Below are 22,080 nucleotides of genomic sequence, written 5' to 3'. Positions count from 1 at the left end.
CTGAACCCCAGGGTCTATGAGCAACTTTAGCTGAGCATAATCGAGGCAGGAGCCAGGAGGGCCAGCTGCGCTCTGCTACAGAGAGGTTATCATGTGCTATTCCTAACATTAAAGGGAGTCCTTGCACAAATCACCATAGACCAAAATCGAAATTTACTCCAAAATAGAGAACACTGTCCCTTCACATTTAAATTACACGAGCGACGTTTTCTTGGTCATACAAATGATGCTGAAATCATAAAATACAAGTATCAGACATATGACCATTTAACTATGGTCCCATAAGGATATCACAGGGAATGTTTACTATTTAAAATAAAGTCAAATTTGGAAACATAACTAGAAATTTTCTTATACACCCAGTAAGGTGCAGAAACACAACGTTCTGTTAAAAGAACTATACTGGTTTAGGTTGATTGAGTGAATCTTAAAAAAAAGTGCCAAGCAATTACAGCAGGAATACTATTAATACAAAACTTCACTGAGCTATGAATGTTATCACCTACATATATTCCAAGGCATAAGTTTATACTCAATTAAAGTCCCAGAGAAATAAGCCCAACGCTTAAGATCCTCCAGCAAGAAGGCATTAAAACCCCAGAACAAACAGTAAGTGACCTTTACTGAAATCTATTCAAACAACCTACTCATAGCTGCTCGGAAAGTAGACAGTCAAAAATATATACATGAGTAAAAATTTAAAAAACATTCTGAAAACATCCAGCACAAGCATAACAAGAGAACACTTCTTAAAATGATATAACAATAAATCTTCATTAATGAAAGAATATTGCTTTAACTCATAGTTCTTCTAAGGATTTGAGAACGCAACATAAACATCAAAATAGCAAATGCATGGTGTAACAGGTTGACTTGCCTCTTTAAGGCCAGGGGCCAGCCAACCCTAGTTAGGAAATAGTCACACTTGAACATGGTTCACCTGTTTCCCCTACAAAGGGCAGCAGGAAGCTGCAGAGAGAGAGGGATGCTCAGAGAGAAAGAGACAGTTACTTTTTTCGTAACTGGGGTTCTTCGAGATGCGTTGCTCATGTCCTTTCCATTGTATGTGTGTGTGCTCCCCAATGCACCAGTGCCGGAAGTTTTTCCCTCAGTGGTATCCATAAGGGACCGGCTTTGGCACCCTCTGGAGTGGCGCACGTATGCTGTGGTATAAGGGGTGCTAACAGCTCCCCCCACCCTCAGTTCCTTCTTGCCAGACACTTCGACAATGGGGAAGGAGGATGGGTCATGGAATACACATGAACAACACATCTCGAAGAACACCAGTTACGAAAAAGATAATTGTCTTTTCTTCGAGTGCTTGCTCATGTCCATTCCATTGTAGGTGACTCCCAAAGCAGTACCACCGGAGGCAGGTAAGAGTTCATGGACATGTCGATTGCAACACAGCTCTGCCAAAACCAACATCATCTCTGGCCTGCTGAGTGACAGAATAATGATTCGTGAACCTGTGCACTGAGAACCATGTTGCAGCGCTGCGTACATCCTGGATAGGGACCTGTGCCAGGAAAGCTGTCAAAGATGCTTGCAACTTTGTCAAATGAGCCCTCACTATTGGAGGAGGCACAGCCTGTGCTAACTTGTAGCAAGTGCAGATGCAGGTGGTGATCCAAGCTGAAATTCTCTGAGAGGACACTGGAAGAAGACCTTTCATCCTGTCGGCTACCGCAACAAAGAGTTGAGTCAACCTGCAGAAGGAGTTGGTATACTTTAAGTAGAAAGCCAACGCCCGCCTAACATCCAGAGTATGCAGGCTCCTCTCCTCGTTATTTGTGTGAGGCTTCAGATGTAACACGCGAAGAAAAACATCCTGGTTGACGTGGAAGTGCGACACCACCTTCAGCAGGAAAGCTTGTAGAACACCGTGTATGGGGGCTCTGAAGTAAGAGCTCTAATCTCAGAGACTCGCCTTGCTGAGGTAATGGCTACAAGGAATGCGACCTTCCATGACAGGTGGGAAAGGGAACACAAAGGCATAGGCTCAAATGGTGGGCCCGTGAGCCTGGAAAGGATCAGGTTGAGGTCCCATTGAGGAACCAGGTCCCAGACTGGTGGAAACAGTCTTTCAAGGCCTTTCAGAAACCTAGCCGTTATGTCATATGAAAAAAATGACCTATCCTGGATTCGAGGGTGGAAGGCCGATATGGCTGCCAGGTGAACCTTGACTGAGGAAAGGGCGAGACCCTGATGCTTTAGGTGAAGCAGGTAATCTAGAATGCACTGCAGCAACGACTGGATCAGGGAGATATTCCGCTCCACTACCCAGCAAGAGAACTGCTTCCACTTTGCCGGGTAAGTGGCACTTGTCGAGGGCCTTCTGCTCTCCAGGAGAACCTGTTGCACCTGACTAGAGTAGGCCAACTCCTCCAGGTTCAGCCAGCAGCATCCAAGCCTTGAGATGGAGTGATGCAAGGTTTGGGTGCAGTAGCTGACCATGGTCCTTTGACAGCAGGTCTGGGCGGATGGGAAGCTTCTGCGGGGGCACTATGGCCAGATCCATGAGCATGCCGAACCTATGTTGGTGTGGCCAAGCTGGGCAATCATGATGACCCAGGCCTTGTTCCTCATGATCTTGAAGAGGACCTTGCTGATTAGTGGAATAGGTGCGAAGGCGTAAAGCAGGTTCCCAGACCAGGACAGGAGAAAGGCATCGGAAAGTAAGCCTCTGCGCCAAGGCCTTGCAGGGAGCAGAACACATGACACTTCCTGTTCTGTCTGGTGGTGAACATGTCCACTCGGGGAGTCCCCCCCTCAGGAAAAGCATTCTGACTACCTCCAAGTGAAGAGACCACTCGTGATGAGAGAAGAAGGACCTGCTGAGACAATCTGCCTGTGTGTTCCTGACACCAGGAAGGTGAGGTGGATCGCATGCTGGATGCAGAAGTCCCACAGACAGAGGGCCTCCTGACACAGGGCTGATGACCTGCCTCCTCCTTGTCTGTTGCCGTAGAATCTGGAGGCCGTGTTGTCCATTAGCACCTGCATCACCCGACCGGAGAGGTGGGGAAGGAACCCCATGCAAGCCAGCCAAATGGCCCTCAGCTCCCTGAAGTTTATATGAAGCGCGAGCTCCTCCCTGGACCATAGGCCCTGTGTGCTCAGTGTGCCCAGATGTGCCCCCCACCCGAGACCAGACTCATCCGATATTAGTGAGACCCTGGGTTGCAGGCTTGCGAACTGCACACCTTCCAGTACCATCGCTGGGTTAGACCACCACCACCTCAACAAAATGGCCGAAGCCATGGTCTGGGTTGCAGAGTCCACAGCAGCCAAGGCCGCCTGGAGGGCTTGCTCTGGCCACTGCCATGCCCTTGTCGAGGATAGCCAGGAATTCTTTCCTGGGCTCCTCCAGCAGAGAATCAGCAAACTTAGCCATCAACTGCTATATTTTGAAGTCATATAAGCTGAGCAGGGCTGGATGGTTGGCCACCCTCAGTTGGAGGTTTGAAGTAGAATAAATGTTTTGACCAAATAGATCGAGCCTCTTCGCCTCCTTATTTTTTGGTGTTGAACCTGGTTGACCCTGCCTATCGTGCTCACTGGCTGCGGACACCACAAACGAGCTTGGGGCAGAGTGGGTATACAAATCCTCATATCCTTTAGCAGGAACAATGTATTTTCTTTCTGCCCATTTGGTGATTGGGGGCAGGGAGGAGGGTGTTTGCCACAGGGCCGTAGTAATTTTTGCCACTCCCTTGTGCACGGGGGATGATGGCTCTCGGTGCCACGGCTCCGGTGACCTGTGACAGCACTCGGCAGATCTTCGACGATATCCCAGTAATCTACACCTCGCGCTTAGACAGCACTGCCACTCTGTAGACGGGGAGCGAGAGATCAACATCTTGGAGACCATTGACACATTCACGGCGATCCGTACCGGCGCTCCAGTGGCCTGTGATGGGGCTCCGGGGACCGACATTTGGATCCTCTGGAATGGTGCCTTGAACTGGGAGACCAGCTTGGATGCTCCCTGCACGAGGCTCTGGGGACCGGTGCACCTCCGCAGGTCTGCGCCCAACCACCAACGTTCAATGCCACGAGCCCGAAGAGCGCTGCCTAGAGTCCAGAGACCGACGCTGGGAACTCTGGCAGATAAATGAACCCGTATCCAGGGGTTAGTGGTGCTGCTCGGGCGAGCGCTTTTGGGGCACTCCCCAGAGCAGGGAATGGTACCACACTGATGGACACCATCAGAAGGGTCCCATGGCAGGCTTGCCCCTCGAACAGGGCACCTCCGAGGCTGGGGTGGGCGGCTCCGGAAGGGACAATATGTCCCTAGCATCCTGAAAGGACTCTGGTGTAGACGGCACTGCCAGCTGCTGAGTGTCTCGGCCACTACCCAGGGTGGTGGGCGGGTTTCAAGCCAGGCTTGACAGCTTATCTGCCACTGGAGCCTGGCCACCAACTGGAGGCGAAGAGCTGCCCCGTGCAGGTCTTTGCTCTCCTCCAGCTCTCTCCTTTGCTTTACGGGTTCCAAGAGAACATCCCCTACTGTCCCTTTCTCTGCTTCTTAGCCGGTACCAGGGATAAGCATCAGCACTGGTTGGATATCGGTGCTGGCAGCATACTCCACATCAAGGCCGCTGTGCTTGGCGCAGGGTCGGAACTCTTGGCTCTGAGGCTGGTGCCTTCAGGCCTTCTTGGTACGTGGCCTGAAGCTTTTACAAATGCGACACTTGTCACTCATGTGGGCTTCCCCCAAGCATTTCAAACAGCTTCTATGGGGGTCGCTGACTGGCATGGATTTTTTGCAGCAGTTACAAGGTTTGAAGCCTGGGAACCAGGGCATGCCCCATTCCAAGGCTAAGTCCCATATGGGGACTATCTAACTATTTTCTACTAACACTAAGGGAACTATTAACTAAATTACTTAAAAAATCTATATACAATCAAACCACTACTGTGACAAAGTAGGAAAGCAGCTTGCCGAAGCAAGAAGACATTCCAGCATCATCACTGGCAGTAAAAAGGAACTGAGAGTGGGGGGAAGCCAGCAGTGCCCGTTATACCGCGGCATACATGCGCCACTCCAGAAGGCGCCAGAGCCGGTCCCCTAAGGATACCACTGAGGGGAAAACTTCTGGCACAGGTGCATGTGGCGAGCACACACACCTACAATGGAGTAGACATGAGCAAGCACTTGAAAAAGAACAAGCACAGTCAATGGCTGATGAGAGTAAGTAGTCTCTAGCAGGGAACCTTGAGTTTTCAGGGAAACAGCTCCAGCCAGAGAAGGCCTGGAAGACCCCCAGCAAGAAGTCTGGGGGTATGGACTAAATGGGGATTTGAGAACTTTTATTTGAATATTTTGTGATACTAAAAAATCCAGCCCCAGGGTTCTAAGTTGCTAAATATGCAAAGAGTTTGGGTGGAGTTTAAGTCTTTTGAAGGAGAGACTGAGGCAAGCCATAAGGGGGTGTGAGGGAGGTGACCTACACGACGACACATGGTATGACTAAATTAGCCAGTATTTAACTAACATCCTACAAATATTAATTTTAGGCAACTTTTCATTCACATGCAAGTATGTAGTGATATAGCATTACAAACTAGTCGGTTTTGAGTCCCTATCCAGCATCATTTCTTGCAACAAAATCAGTTCAATCCAAGTTCTCCAGAATTAAGAGTCCATCTCAACTGAGGTTTCTCACATCTTTTCAAAGAGAAAAAAAGTTCCTTCTCCAAATGCCTCAGAAATAGTCTGGCCTCCAAAACCTATCCTCAGACTAGCAGAGATAAACTTGGTGCCTCATATGTCGGCAGTTCTTTTCTTTCCTGATGAGAGCAACCATGTAATCTGGGTTCACTTCCATCTCACTCCCTGATATTTCAACTTCAAGAGACCTGATTGATTTTAAGAATTTTACTCTGACACCAACATTTTCACATATTAATAACAAAACAGACTTGTGTTGAGTTAAAGGTGGTAAATCAGTGTGCTGAGGTTACGGTTTAGACTTTTACCAGGCACTTAGTGCTTAATCATCATTAACAAGGCAGGAAATGCAGCTAATCTGGGAAGAACAACAAACCTTCCACTGAATGCATTTTTTCAGTCAGTTGTTATTAGACTTGCCCCATCCAGCTTTGCTTGCTGGAGGATCAGCTGAGTCTTTTGAAGTAACTTTAAAATTGGACACACAGATAGTTAAAATTTTCTCTACTTGATGAAGTTTGGCTTTTATACATTTTGAAACCACATGGCAACGGCTCCTCAGCTCTTGATGAAAGAATCTAACTTGAGGGAACTGATACAGGAAAAATAACCTTTCTGCAGGAACATGCAACTCGTGCACTCAGGAACTGTTGTGCACAACTAGACAGACATCAACAAAAAATGCTTTAAAACAATATTTTTCCAAAATTATTCATTTTTTTTTAGTTCTTTCAAATAATCAACTTGATTTCAATAGAAAGATTTGCTGAGCCCTTGTAGATTGTAAACTACTATCACTTGTTTGAAGAACTGAGCTGGTAAATCTTTACCACAGTGAATAACATTTGAAGCCAAGCTGTACTGGGTTCACTGAAGCTGCCTTTAGGAAGACATGCTACGAGACAACTAAGATCCATTGGACATAAGCCCCAATATTTGTAGCTTGGTATGAACTGTCAGCTGCTGTCTCTTTTCTACCCTTGCTGCCGCACTGGTGATTCCTAGGATCCTGTCCTGAGGCAGGAAGGCTTTGAAGGTTGATCTGTGTCTAGCGGGGCTTCTACATACTCCATTTGTTGCTGGATACGTTGGGACTTTGGGTCGTTTATCATGACTCCAACACGCTTGTGGTCACACAGATTGATTTTCTGAAACCTTCTGGGATGATGTCCTCAATCAGCCACTTTATTTATCTAGAGAAACACATTCACTACCATGCTATGCAGGTAGGCCATTATTATTACCACCAAGCATGTCAAGAAAACACGTGGAGCAGATGCCAGACCAAAGAGCAGGAGATGACTTTGATAGTGCTGTTCCTCTTCAACACATCTTAGATACACATGAGACTATTTTCCAGGTAAGTGCCTGCAAGGTCCAAAGTGTTTTGCCTGTTGCCTTCCTCTAGGACAGACATGATGCTTCTACCAGGGCAACCATGTGGAACTCGTCTTTGATCAGATATTGATTCCATTCCCTAAGATCTAGGCTGTGCTAGAGCCTTCCCATCTTTTTGGCTACCTGAAACTATTTGTGTTGAAACAGGCATCAGAGCTCTGAGAAAAAACAGTTGCCAAAACAAAGGAGATACCAAAAAGTCGAAAGTGCCTAAGACAATAGCTATAATATATGGTACAGTCATGTGGGACAAAACTGGAGGGTAAGGTTTAAAAGGGAACCTAAAGGAAACATGAGAAGCAGTGCTGAGATGCAGAACAATGGGCAATGACCAACAAGAGGAGCACCTTTCCCATCATGGTCAAGAAGGAACTTGCTAGAACATTTAGAAAGCAGCATTTATGCTCGTAGTTTGTCGTGTAGTATGCTAATATGAACAACACTAGTGAAAGAATGTTAAAACTGGGGAAATGATTTTAGCAGTGCTAGCTGAAATTAGTACGACCTTGGGATGGCCTGAGTTGGTTTTAACAGAGTCTGATCTTGTCTTGGAAAAAATAAAGAGTATACTGATCAGAATGTTCCTAACAGAGGGACCTAGACAAATTGGAGGATTGGGCCAAAAGAAATCTGATGAGGTTCAACTAGGACAAGTGCCGAGTCCTGCACTTAGGACGGAAGAATCCAATGCACCGCTACAGACTAGGGACCGAATGGCTAGACAGCAGTTCTGCAGAGAAGGTCCTAGGGGTGACAGTGGATGAGAAGCTGGATATGAGTCAATAGTTTGCCCTTGTTGCCAAGAAGGCCAATGGCATTTTGGGATGTATAAGTAGGGGCACTGTCAGCGGATCGAGGGACGTGATCGTTCCTCTCTATTCGATAATGGTGAGGCCTCGTCTGGAGTACTGTGTCCAGTTTTGGGCCCCACACTATAAGAAGGATGTGGACAAATTGGAGAGAGTCCAGCGAAGGGCAACAAAAATGATTAGGGGTCTGGAACACATGACTTATGAGGAGAGGCTGAGGGAACTGGGATTGTTTAGTCTACGGAAGAGAAGAATGAGGGGCGGATTTGATAGCTGCTTTTAACTACCTGAAAGGTGGATCCAAAGAGGATGGATCTAGACTACTCTCAGTGATAGCAGATGACAGGACAAGGAGTAATGTTCTCAAGTTGCAGTGGGGGAGACTTAGGTTGGATATTAGGAAAAACTTTTTCACTAGGAGGGTGGTGAAACACTGGAATGCGTTACCTAGGGAGGTGGTGGAATCCCCTTCCTTAGAAGTTTTTAAGGTCAGGCTTGACAAAGCCCTGGCTGGGATGATTTAGTTGGGGATTGGTCCTGCTCTGGGCAGGGGGTTGTACTAGATGACCTCCAGAGGTCCCTTCCAACTCTGATATTCTATGATTCTAACTGAAAAAGTGAGTGTCTTGTCATATGACCCAAATCTGTTCTGAACAACATAACGGTTTTGGGAAAAGAAGAGCTAGTGTTCATACAGCTGGGGCAGAAGGCTTCTTGAAGGAGACATTTAAAGATTCCTAGAAGAAACAGAGGGGAAACAAAATGTGAATGAGTGTGAGACTGAAATTAACAGGTGAGAGTCCAGCAACTGTGCTAGCCAATATGTAGTCACAAAAATATTCAGAGAGAAAGCTAGGCTGGAAGTGAAAAGTTTTTTCTCAGACCTTATTCAGCAGAAGTTGAGGGCTGACAACTCAGTACTGGGTAAATCTGCCATTCACTAAAGAAGTCTCAGAAAGGCACTCTGTACTTTAAGACATCTGAGGGGATCTACAAGTTCCTGTGTGGAGCCCAGGTCCAGACAGGGAAAGCCATACACCAGTACCTGGGACCAGGCTGGGGACACAAACCAAGTCAATCCAAACATAAGCAGTGGATCCAGCCCTACATCTCCAGCTAAATGCCTTACCTTATTCCTGAGACTACCTTTGGACAGAAGATAAGTATGACCCCACAATCATTAAGTACTAAAAACCTAGTTGGAGTAACATGTAAGACTTTCGTTCTTAGTATCCAGCCAAGAATTCTTTAAATACACAAATAGACAAAGTTGTAATCCGAAAGACCCTGCAACCTGTGCAAGAAAAGACAATAACTGATTCAGAATAACTTTTTACATTTTAATGTTGTACTTGAGTAATGCAATAAGAAACTTTTGCCTAATTTGAGACTTTGTTTCCTGTAACTGATAATGAATGAAATGTTGCAAACTGAATGAAATGTAAATCTGCATTTTGGTAGGTTCTGTAGTACAATGCAGGAACTTACAGAATTGCATTATGTTGTCATATGGGGGGAGGGTAGGGATAGCTCAGTGGTTTGAGCATTGGCCTGCTAAACCCAGGGTTGTAAATTCAGTCCCTGAGGGGGCCATTTAGGGTCTGGGGCCAAAAATTGGGGATTGGTCCTGCTTTGAGCAAAGGGTTGGACTAGATGACCTCCTGAGGTCCCTTCCAACCCTGATATTCTATAATGGTATGTCCTATGGGGTTTTTAAAATTAATTTCTTGCTTTTAACAGGTAGTAATGAAAATAGAATTTAGTTTACTAAATGGGTGGAGTCTTGAGTTCTCCGTCTGGCACTATACTAAATGCTAATTAATTTGGACTTTTTCTGTAGGAAAAGTCAGCCTTCTCATAAAACTTTTCAAGAGTTTAGGACTTTGTTCAACTTGAATTTCAACTGAATAACAGTCCCTACCATGTTTGATGGTGAGGCGGGGGGGGGGGGGGGGCTAGTTTGCATTCTGTCTTGCTACCACTGCCCTCAAGGGTCAAAAAACCTGACCAAGGAGGCACGGTCAGTCTCGTACTAAAGAGCTAAGACCTTGAAGCAAGTATCTTCCACAGATGGTATTTTTACAGAACTCCATTTACTTTCCTTCTCCATCATAACCTACCTCTGCAAATCTCCTCTTTTAAAGGACTACCTAGTAGCATCATAATCTAGGAGGAGTGCTGAAGAGAGCTTAATCAAACTAAGACTGAAGCAGTGCCCTCCCAGCGGAGCATCTGATCTAGCTCTAGGATCAAGAGCATAATAGTCTGTGAAAGCATGACTTGAACTCCAATTGTTTGTCTGATATTTTTCAAGAATAGACACATTCCTGATGGTCATGCTCTTATAGAATGCACTTAATCCATCTGGTACTTGTACTTCTGCTTTATCATAATAAGTTATTATAAAACACAATCCATTCAAAGAGCTTCTGATTCAACAGGGCTAGGTCCTTCAATTTCTCCCCATAAGCTATAAATAATTGGGAAGATTTACAATTAGGTTTAGTGCTTGCAAAAGACGCCCTTTTATCATCTGACCTGTGTAATTTCACCACACCTGGCAAGAATAAAGAGTTTATTGACATCAGTTTATCTATTTATAAGAAAAATCTGCTGCCACTGAAAGCAAAAATTTTATGTGAGGTTTTAAAATCATATTAACTTTGTGGAATACAGTATAAATAGAACTGGCCATAAGCACCTGCAACTCACTCTTTCTCCCAGCTGATGTTCTGGCCACAAAAAGAGCCATTAGCAAAAAGAGTAGGTAATCTCCCAGAGTTTTAAAAGCTAAAAGTTAAATTCAAATGCCAAAGGTTTATGAGGATCCAGACAGGTGAGAATAAGTTTTACACATCTAATTTTTTTTTAAAAGAGCTCATAACGAAAGAGTGAGAAGAGATCCAACAGCCTCAAATCCATAAATAACAATAGATGCTATATGAATATATCGATGACAAAGATAACCCTGAATCTTTCAGAAACCACCGGTATTCTAAGATATGGAGAACAGAACAAGTCTCAGATTTCTCCTAACAATGTAAAACTACAGTATAAGTTTCTACTTCACCACATAGGACTCTCTTGTAGAAGGTCTGGATTCCAGAAGAAACTTTTTTACCCTTTCATAAAAAATGAAAACATTTATTTTCCACTGACTCAGAAACCTCAAGATACTGATAGGGAATCCAGCGCTCCTTTTGAGATGAGAGATCTGAAATTAATGGAAGAAAGTGGATTTCTTGTACATGGCTAATGGATCTGAATACCGCACTGGCAAGAGTCACACTGGACCATTTAAAATCACCTGAGCTTTTTCTCAATTTATCTTTCATTTCCTCCAGTCCTAAAGATGTTAAAGAAAGGCAGATTGCAGCCTTCCTCTAATGGAAAAAGAAAATATTCCTCTCCAACTCCAGCTGTTTGCTTGCCCTGGAACAAAACCTCTTGGACAAAATATTTAGTAGTATCTAGTGGTTTTGGGTGCCCAAATGAGAGACATGGAAGAGACCCTGATTTTCGTAAGATGCTTGGCACCCACCCTCTGAAAGTCAGCACCTGTAAGATATCTGGAAAATAAGGGGCACCCAAAAACTGAGGCACTCAAATTCACTAGTCACAATTGAAAATCTTGGCCCTTGCATTTGGTGTTTTGACAGTCTGAGGTTTACCCCATTGAACCAAAATGGAGAAAGCTGTGGAGGACTTCAGAGACAATTTGTGTTGATGCTGATACTTTTGACTAAAGCCATCTAATGAATTCTTCATACCTGCCAAGTTAATCACTGAAGGATGAATCCTGTTGTGATACACTATTCCCACAGGTGAATTGCCTCCAGCCTGCCTCTACTGGTTTCCCGCACACTGGACTATTTAGAACCAACCTTCACAAGGCAGAGGAAGTGCAGAGAGCCTCTACATGGCTGCTCAATCAATCCCACAGAGGGTTACAAGACACAGAAAGCCTTTAAGCAGGACCACTACAGTGGGGTGAATTCCACCGACACATAAAAAGCATAAGCAATTTATTTAATTACCATCTGTCTTTTTAAATGACTATTGATTCAGTCATGCATTAATTCAGTTTATAGTACTTCAATTACCATTTTTAAACTGAATTAGCAAATAAGCTTTACATTGTTAAACTCTAACTTGATATCTGGTGAGAGCTATTCCAAAATAATGAAAACTCCAAAGCCTCTGAAATAAAGTGATACACATTTAATTAAATTTACTTATTTAAATTCAATGTGAATCATAGAGTTTAACTTGATATGAAACCAATGAAACCACATAATATGAAATGCTACAAGCATTGTGTAATCATGCTGTTTTTCTACCTGTTATCAAAACTAGATGCTAGATTTAAAGTATTATTTTTAGTCCACTCTACCAGCAAGATAAAATATAGTACATAGTACTCCATGATGTTTAATGCCTAGTTACACCTTTTCTGTATTTTAGCCAAGAGCGTCAAAAAATATTCCACATTTGTCGTGCGAATCATGATCCAGATAGCACAGGAAAACATGAAGGAAATATATGAATATTTATCTCCTAATCTCTCTTTCTAAATCACTGCAAATTCATATGAAAACATACAAGATGTGAGTAAATTTTTCAAAAGCACCTGAAGTTACTTAGGAGCACAAAACCTTGGGCTCTGAAGTCACTTATCACATAGGCACTTGTGAAAATTTTACCCAGTATGACTAATTACTCTTTCCTAATGTACCTCTAATTACTTCCAATTTAGGCCCACTGCTATCTTTAGCTTTTACTATTTTGCTAAATTAATAATCTTTATGACATTATTTTAGTGTCAAATAGCTTGCCTGCGCATGATAGTTGAGCCTGCATTATTTAATCCTTTTAATGTGACAAATATTGAATTCATGTTTGTGTGTTTTACCATTTAAATAGCATAGATGCATGTTTTTCAATGACAGTCATGTCTTCCAATTACTTATAATAGACAGTATGGACTCTAAAAAAATTACATCTCAGACAAAAGTTGGGGGTGAAGGGAGAATAGTGCCTCATGGTACCGTTGGCTTGAGGCACAATCACTGACCAGTTGAAGCCTCCCCAGAAATGTCACTTTTATTATTGTTTTGGACTGTTTGCAAGTTCATTAAATTTCATTCTACATTCCAATAGTTCACTGTCGAATATTGTGAGACAAGAGGACTCGACACATTTGCCTAGAACTGTCAGACAAATCTCATTGTTGGAAGAGGTCCTGAATAATGATTCATCCTTAAACTGAAAAAAGCATGATTCCATTTAATTCAATACCACACAATACAAGACATGGTTTAACTTTCATAAGACCACATAATAAAAGTGACAACCAGAAATTTATCTTATGTCATTATGTTAAGGGTCTAGCAATATTTCTATTACAAATAAAGGTTTCAGAGTAGCAGCTGTGTTACTCTGTATCCGCAAAAAGAACAGGAGTACTTGTGGCACCTTAGAGACTAACAAATTTATTAGAGCTTAAGCTTTCGTGGGCTACAGCCCACTTCATTGGATGCATAGAATGGAACATAAAGTAAGAAGATAGATATATATATATATATATATATATATATATATACACACACACACACATACATACAGAGAAGGTGGAAGTTGCCATACAAACTGTAAGAGGCTAATTAATAAAGATGAGCTATTATCAGCAGGAGAAAAAAACTTGTCGTGATAATCAAGATGGCTCAACTGTCTAAATGGGCCATCTTGATTATCACAACAAAAGTTTTTTTCTTCTGCTGATAATAGCTCATCTTAATTAATTAGCCTCTTACAGTTTGTATGGCAACTTCCACCTTCACTGTATGTATATATATATATCTTCTTACTATATGTTCCATTCTATGCATCCTATGAAATGGGCTGTAACCCACGAAAGCTTATGCTCTAAATAAATTTGTTAGTCTCTAAGGTGCGACAAGTACTCCTGTTCTTATTACAAATAATGTCTCTGATGGGCTCATAAAATTTGCTCCAGCAAAAGGACCATTCTAAAACCAGTAATTTTTCTGACACTATGGATCTTCACTTTTTGTGCAGAAAGATATTACCTTACGTCATTATTGCATTGCATAAATGTACCTTTGCTTAAGCTTATGAATAAGTACTGATAGCTTAAACTGGTTATCAGCACAAACATGGATTCTATAAACGCTCCACAACTCAACTGAAATATGAAGAAGTAATAAATAAGCCTTGCAAGTACCATCACATTCTGATGACACCTAGGAAATAACAGCACTTTTTATACAGGATCAAACTTATCTGCTCCCACCTGAATCAAGAGAAAAACATTCCAGATCCAAAAAAATGGCAAATGTCTCTTAATAGAACAATCTATGAACATACTCTGAAATCTTACAGATTACCCTATGGGTACTTAAAGGTAATTATTATAGGCCTATTTCAAGCCACATCTATATTCTAGGATGTCAGGAAATCAGCACAGTACAAGCAAATGTGTAAAAGATAAAAACATCATAAAACAGTAAGTTAACTGAAATACATCCAATAGTTCAAAATTTAAAGGGACCTCCACCTACAGTTCACAACTGGAAATGGGCACAAAAGGAACAATCAGATAGTTATGTGTCCATTACATCATTAGCACTCACAAATTTGTGCGCACAAATGTTTGTTAATGTAAAACTCCAGGTGCAAAATCAGAGACCATTTTTAAAACCACAGATGCAATGTTTATGCAAAAGTTGATGTTCTAAAGTAGCCTCTGTAACTGCATCAAGGTGTCAATAACCCAGGGTATAGAGGGCCTTACCAGACCCTTTGCTTTTCTTTAGACTTGTGGTCAAATGAGATTGGTGTGGACTGATCATCTGGCACAAGGAAGCCTGTGAACCCTCTGCTACCTGTGAAAGGGTGCTCTAGGCTGTCCCACAACAGCCCCAATGCATATAAGAGGTTTAGTGATAGGCCAAGGATGTGTTCTGAGACCCACAGCTGTAGTGTCTCTAAAACCCCAGTGAAGGGGCTGTGAAGCTGTAGCTGCTTCTATACCAGCTGATGGGCTGAATGAGCAAGAACTCTTTTGCCAATACAAGCTACATCTCCACTAGAGGTGTTTGCTGGTATAGCTATACTGGTAAACCCTTGATAGTGCGGACAAGGCCTTAGACTTTTTTTCATTTCCCAAAGGAGAAAACAGAATTGTGGTCCCCCTACAACAACAGTTTTAAGTTTCACTAGTCTTGTTAGTTTTTGTTTTTTTCTCAAACTGTTTGACAGAAAAGGGGGAAGTAACAGGGGGCATCTATTAAGCTAGAAACTTTCTGCCCTATGTCTTCCTAAACAGCAAAATCCTGCTGAACCTAAAGTTAAGGGCTCAAAAAAGCTCTTATTTCCATATATCCTGTTTTCTAAGAAGTTACATAACTGAATAGTCTGAAAGCCAATCACTTGCACCAGGGTCTTTTTTATTCTCAACATTTTCTTTTTAAATCACCCTTTCCTTTTACATTTTTGCTCTCCTTAATAATCTTAGTGGCTGAGCCACAATCTTCCATTACAAACTCTGGGTCAGTCATGGTTCTTTCATCATTGTAGATTCTGTATAAATACTTCTTGCATTCTGGCTGTGAACAAAATAATCCACTGCACATATTTAGCTCTTCATTCCCTTGATTCATCATGTCACACACTTTTTCCTTTACAAATGACATTGTGAAATTCCATTTAAAGATGGTGTTGCTTTCTCGGTTCAGAGTTTAAGCTGAAGTAATTGTTATTTTTGCATTCCACATTGGCTTTTTAGCATTTTCCTCCCTTAATCTCTTCTATGAAATGATACTTACACAATAAGTAAAAGCAGAGCTCATTCTAGATTACGTTTAAAAATTTAAAACAAAAAGGAATAACAGAGGCCATTTTATTGGCTCTCACCCTCTGTGGAAGATCAATGAAGCCATAATTACCAAATTATAGTAATTACCATAATTACCAAAAATGAGAATTTTCTAAATTACATTAACCAAAGGCATATACCACACCTTGTGACTACCAAATATTTGACTCAAGACTGAGATGAAGAATCAGATGCTAATTATCACAAAAGTTTCTGACAATGGATGGGTGGATATGCAGGAAGGTGGCTTCTCCATTGATGCTCAGTAATTACTTTCCGGTTGTTTTTTTTTTTTTTAAAACCATACTTTGAGACAAGATCAGCTTTTTTGCAGTAAATTTAAAAGTTGAAAAGATATTTTCTGGAAATGTATAAAAATGTCCATATCCTCCTCAAGCTTAAAGGAAGAAAATAATTTGTTACGACCGGTTCTGAATGCTGGCCAGTAGGTCAAAGACATTTAAGAACAAGGTGTTAATGCTACATACCTGTTAAAAATGGGAAATTGAAAAAAAATCACTGTTACTGGCAGCAAGGGCTTAATAATTTGCAACAATATTAAAGACCACATTTGTAGTTCAGGGCATTACCTAAGGGAAACGCAGAGCTTTTCACCTGCCCATCAAGTTCAAATATAGTACAAGTCTGTAGACTAGGTGAGATAAAATGATTGTCTCAGTTTTGTTCCTAATGGACAGGTATCCACTTAGTAAAACCACCACAATGTGTTTCTCTAACTGGCAATCTTATTGGCAGTCTCAGTAAGGAGACCAGTGATAGAATGACTTTGAGACAAGATATACTCCTCACTCCAAGAACTGGTCTCTCTAGAGAAATACTGAAATGCAATGGCAGGAAAATACACTGAGCCAAACCTGTCCTGTGGGTAAATGAAGACTTCATTCAAGAATGGCAATAGTGGAATTCCCTTTGAATTACATATTCTTGTTAACTCTAAATAATGTATTTGGAGTTGAGATACTGCAGCGATGGGCACTCTAAAAATACCTTAAATGATAGACAGATGGCTGAGGAATATCTGTCCATCTGGATATTAAACTCACTAAAAATAGGACATTAAATTAAAGGAGGCATTAGGGTGCACTAGCATCCAATGCTACATAAACTGTATTGGCATAAAAATGTATTGGATTAAGGAAACCAATGGAACACTATTACTATTCAAGGTACCTGTGCTATCAATCCAACAATATTTTGAGTTGCCAAGTACTCACCAACACCCCAGAGTGTATAATCTGTGCTCTTTCCTGGGTCTCAACTATGCACTTGTGTTAGATAGGTTGGTTGAAAATCGTGGCTCAGTCACTTATGGCTGACAAGGGATACAGAAGGAAAGTTACAGAGAGGGAGCATACCTCTGAAATATCCCTCATTTTCAGTGATGTTGCTTTTAGCTCCAATCAGTGCCGGCTCTAGGTTTTTTGCCGCCCCAAGCAAAAAAAAAAAAAGGGTGGCCAGAATGCTGCCCCTGGAATTGTGCCACCCCAAGCACATGCTTGCTTTGCTGGTGCCTAGAGCCAGTCCTGGTTCCAATATTATATATGTTCCACAGAAACTTGGCATCTCCCTCACATTTACCGTTTATACCAGAAATAAAGAACTACTAAACTGAGGTTATAGAAAGAATTTTATACTGAAGGATGGAATCCCGCGGCATATTAAGTTTCCCACATGAATAATTTGTTTGTGCCCCTCATTCTGGGCCTTTCTTTGACAAACATTGTGCCCCACATTTGGGCATTGGCTATGATAGCAAGTGAAGTCCTGAAGCAAGTGAAGCAGTCACAAGGTTTTATTGCTTCACAGATTCTTAAGTAACAGAGTTCAAAGACATGCACTAACATCAGAGCAACAGCGCAGATCAGTTTTATTGCATAGCCTTGCCATAGACAAGACAGACACATTTTGCCAATGTGAGAAGTATCAGAGAAATTAGATCCTGCAGAAGTTGATAGCATAATTCTCTCGACCTGCCAAGAAAATCAAGTGGGTGAGTTGATTTTTACAACTCTGCCTCTGCAAATTATTCTATTTGTTTGTTCATTGGTCAAAAGACACCAGGCCAATTTGTACCTGCCTGTTAAGTCTTGTGCGGGAGGGGGAGGGGGGAAGAGGGAGGAGGCAGCAAGCCAGAGCCTCCATAGCAATGACAATAAGATAGAAGGTGTAACAGTGGGATTCTGATTTAAATTAATACCAATGCCTGACAGGATGATTGTGACTTTCGAAAAAAAATAATTGAAAGAGGTCCCTGGGTTCAAAAGGCATGAGAACCACATCTTCTCTCGGCAACTGAACTTTCATGCTCACAGTACAACACATTTTATCTATGTGCAAAGGGTGGGTGTCTTAGTGTATTTTAATCCACCCACATGCACAGCTGAACAGAAATAGCACCAAAGTAAAAGAACATACAGTACTTACATTACCACTCACAAACTGTGAGCTAACTGAAATCATCACTCAAAATGAAGGAAGAATGAAGAAAAAAAATCTAAAAATACTCTAGGCAATAATCCTGCACTGGGAAGGGGACAGACAAGATAACCCAACAGGTCTTTTCAATCTAATTTCTCTAAAAATCTTTGGATCTTGGAATTTATTTTTCTGCATTATCTAACATGTATACTGACAATGGTATGAATTTAGACCAGGGTTTCCAAAACGTACAAGCTTTTGGCCTTTCAGGGACAAATGTTTCACCACCCTCTCTTCCCAAGACCTCTAGTTCGAACCACGAACACAAGAAACATGTCTAACTGCAATCAGACCAAAACACATAATTATGTTACCAAAAAGGAACTTTAATTATAAAGGAATCGCAACATTTTAAATACATTCAAAATTCAGTGCAGTAGATGAGCCGACTTGTTGGTGAAAATTGCGCCCCGGGAGGTTGAACTGGAAAAATACACTTTTGCTTCAGCTTCAATCAGCAGGTGATTGTGACACTTTCATTTTTTCACAAGCAGCAAAGAGAAACCTGACTTGCAGAGATTTAAGGACAAAGTGGGATGAGAACTTTCAAGGCTTCTGCTCCTAAAGCTGGGTTTGCCTCCACCTTCAGAGACAGCCCAAGGTTAAGCTCCTGGCTAGGGAAAGTCATGACCGGGACATGTCGCTGGAAAGGCCTGTCACTGTGTCTTAGAAAAGCGCAGTTATTGCTACCAGCTCTATGGCATCTTATGAAGAGGTTGGTGAGCCACCTCTTTCCCTTCTGTGGGTCTGCAAGAAGTAATTTCATAGGTGGTTCTGAAATTCTCTGTGATACAGATTTATGAGTCCCTGATGGTTGCCAACCAGCTCCCCAGTTCCGTGAAGTCTAAAACAACAGGAAATGACTAAAAGTTTCCTCTCTGTGCTCAGGAAATACAACTACCAACTTTTCTGATTTACTTTCCTACTCTATCGTGCGCAGACAGAAAATTCCTATTTCCAGCTCTGGAGAGAAGAGTTCAGATCATTTTGGAAACCAATGATGTCAGCCAGGCTGACTAAGTGAGCCGCCCAACATGAATTATCAAAGGTATTAGCAAGTGAAGATGGATGATCACTCTACAAATCTGTACTTCTGCTCTTAATTCAGAGTCAAGTTAGTACTTTATCTCATGTGAGACACCTCACAAGGAATTGCTAGTGAAGGAAACCCATGTCAACACAGAACAAAGCAAAGAGTCAAGAATTTAGTGAAGTTCACTCCTTTAATTGCTTCGCAAAGGACACGATAGAGCAGTGGTGCCCAACCTTATTACACAGGAAGGCCACATAAATCTAAGCACAACCTCGTGTGGGCCAAACAGATTCTACATATTTTAATAATATTTAAAGTCACCTGAATTGATTTATATTTTAAGTTCAGCTTGTTTTGTATGTATTTAGCTAAGCTGTTTCTATGTACAATATTGTCTGTTTACACATGTGTGTAAACTAAAATGATATAAACATGACAACAAAATGCTAATGAAATGGCCGTTAATATACTGTGTTGAAGCAGGTCACAGGCCTTCTGAAATGCTCTGGTGGGCCATATACAGCCCGCGGGCCTTAAGTTGGACACTCCCATCACAGAGAATAAGAGAAGCCAGCATGGCCTCTATAAAGAAAAAAACATGCCTTTCTAATTTAATAGCATGCCAATGTAATAGTTAATAAAGGCAAACCAGTTGACAATTTATTTAGTCTTTCAAACAGTCTTTTGCAAAGTCCTTCACAAGAGGCTATTAAGGAAATTAAGGAGCCATCTGATGTCATAGATTAGAAATTGGCTATGAAACAGAAAACTAAGAGTAAGACTAAAAGGGTCAATTTTCAACATGGCAAAAGGGTAACACTGGGAGCTCAAAGGTTCTACACTAGATTCATGCTAGGTACTGTTTCATATATTTATTAATGATCTAGAAAAGAATGACCAGAATGCTGGAAAAACTTTCAGCAGACAAAATTATTTAGATTAATCAAAATTAGATATTGCTACTATTACTAATAAAAGAACAGTTAGGAACTTCAGAGAGACGTCACAGCACTAGGTGAATGGGAAACACAATGGAAAATGAAATGCAGTGTTGACAAATACACCAAAATCTGAATTAGCTACATGCATTGCTGGTTTCTAAACTAAATGTACAAACTCAGAGCATCAGTGAGAAATAGGGTGACCAGATGTCCCAATTTCATATAGTCTGGATATTCAAGGCTTTGTCTTATGTAAGTGCCTTTTAACCCCCACCCCCGTCCTGATTTTTCACATTTGCTAGTGAGAGAGCATCTTAATTAAAAAACTCTGCTCAGTGAGCAGCAGTTGTGTTAAAAAAAGCAAACAAAACATCAGAATGTATAGAGAATGACAGAAAAACATAACACCTTCACCAGGAATATGATATTCAGTTCTGGCCACCTGCTCTCTCTCATATCTATAACAACATAAAATCAACTCAAAATTGAAACAAAATGTTATGATCAATCCAAAACAATTTTTTTTACTGAATTTTCTTTTGAAGAACTTTGACATTTTTGGGGTTTGTTTCAATTTGGAATTAAACCATATTTCAAAATCTCAAAATCCTTTATAAAACAGAATTTCCATCCTCTGAACAGCTCTAGTTCTAATGCACCTTTGCAAGAGAGAAATTTTTCAATAGAACCATCAGAATCATACTTCACACACACTAGAACCTGTGCAGCACCTCAGCTAACTCATCAAGCTGAAATGCTAAGTAGTCGTTTATCTTGGGTTTGGAAATCTGTTGCTTTCAGACATTCTCAGCCATAACTCTAGTGTGAAGTGAATCAGTGTTATTTGACAGAGGCACTGTTTGCCATCTGGTAGCTGCTTCAGGTCCTAGAAGTTTTGATAATATGAATATTGAGTAGGCAAAAATAAGATTTTTCTGTAGTTGTATAGTATACGATTTACAGTGTTGCATGGTTTGTAGAAATACTAGAAAATAGGCCCGACGGACATAAGTATTCTCTCATACTGCCAGTTTGAGTAAATCAGATCTCTTGATTTTTCAAGGTTTCAAGTTTGTTCCCCCAAAACTCCTCGGATTTATCTTCCCATGATGGATGCTCAGTTGCTAAATAAAGCAACAAAGTTGAAGGCTTCATGCTCTCTCACCTAGCACTTCAGAACACAGAGTGGTTTCAAACCAATTGATGTAAAGCCACACATTATCATACTTTTGCATTTTCTTTTTTTCCTTTTTGAGTTGTCTTTGGAACAACATGCTGCTTTACTAGGCACAAAATGATCCATCTTTCTGAATAACTCAGCCAGAAATGAGCTCCAACAAAGACTGGGTAGCGTGAAATATTCTCATGGGAGGCACGGTGCCCATTTGCAGCTGACATGTCTGGTGTCCAGATCATTGACATGTGGGCACAGGTATTTTGTGTTGTACAAAGTAAGTGATATTGTTAATGTGGCTTGTGCTGTATTGTAACAGGTAAATCCAAGCACACATACAGAGGTACAAGTTTGCTGTTTTATTTTCAAAGGCTATAGCAACCTACTTCTTGCACTAATATGCACTGACAGTCTAGCTGGAGTTATAAAATCAGAACATAGTGGCTCTAAAGGGAGGCCCCATTATAGGGCTTTATGTTGTGTATCAATTTAAAAAATCATTTAAGTGTATTAATTATTTTCAAAATGTTAGCTTTTCTGCATGACCTGCCATGGACCAATCCCCTACCATACCCTTCAGTCTCCTTGAGGTTGCCCAGCCCACATTTTGGGAAACCCTGATGTAAAGCATTCAGTAGAAATGGTCACTTGG

The 22,080-nt window shown here is 41.5% G+C and overlaps 1 protein-coding gene across 3 annotated transcripts in view; it reads right to left on the bottom strand.

The window, feature by feature from the left end:
- COG5 (component of oligomeric golgi complex 5) overlaps nt 1–22,080 on the bottom strand; it is a 310,681-nt gene that overhangs the window by 33,782 nt on the left and 254,819 nt on the right. The window lies entirely within an intron of this gene.

The sequence above is a fragment of the Eretmochelys imbricata genome, chromosome 1 (genome assembly GCF_965152235.1).
Source record: "Eretmochelys imbricata isolate rEreImb1 chromosome 1, rEreImb1.hap1, whole genome shotgun sequence".
Lineage (NCBI taxonomy): Eukaryota > Metazoa > Chordata > Testudines > Cheloniidae > Eretmochelys > Eretmochelys imbricata.
This window is presented reverse-complemented; position numbering and strand designations above follow the sequence as displayed.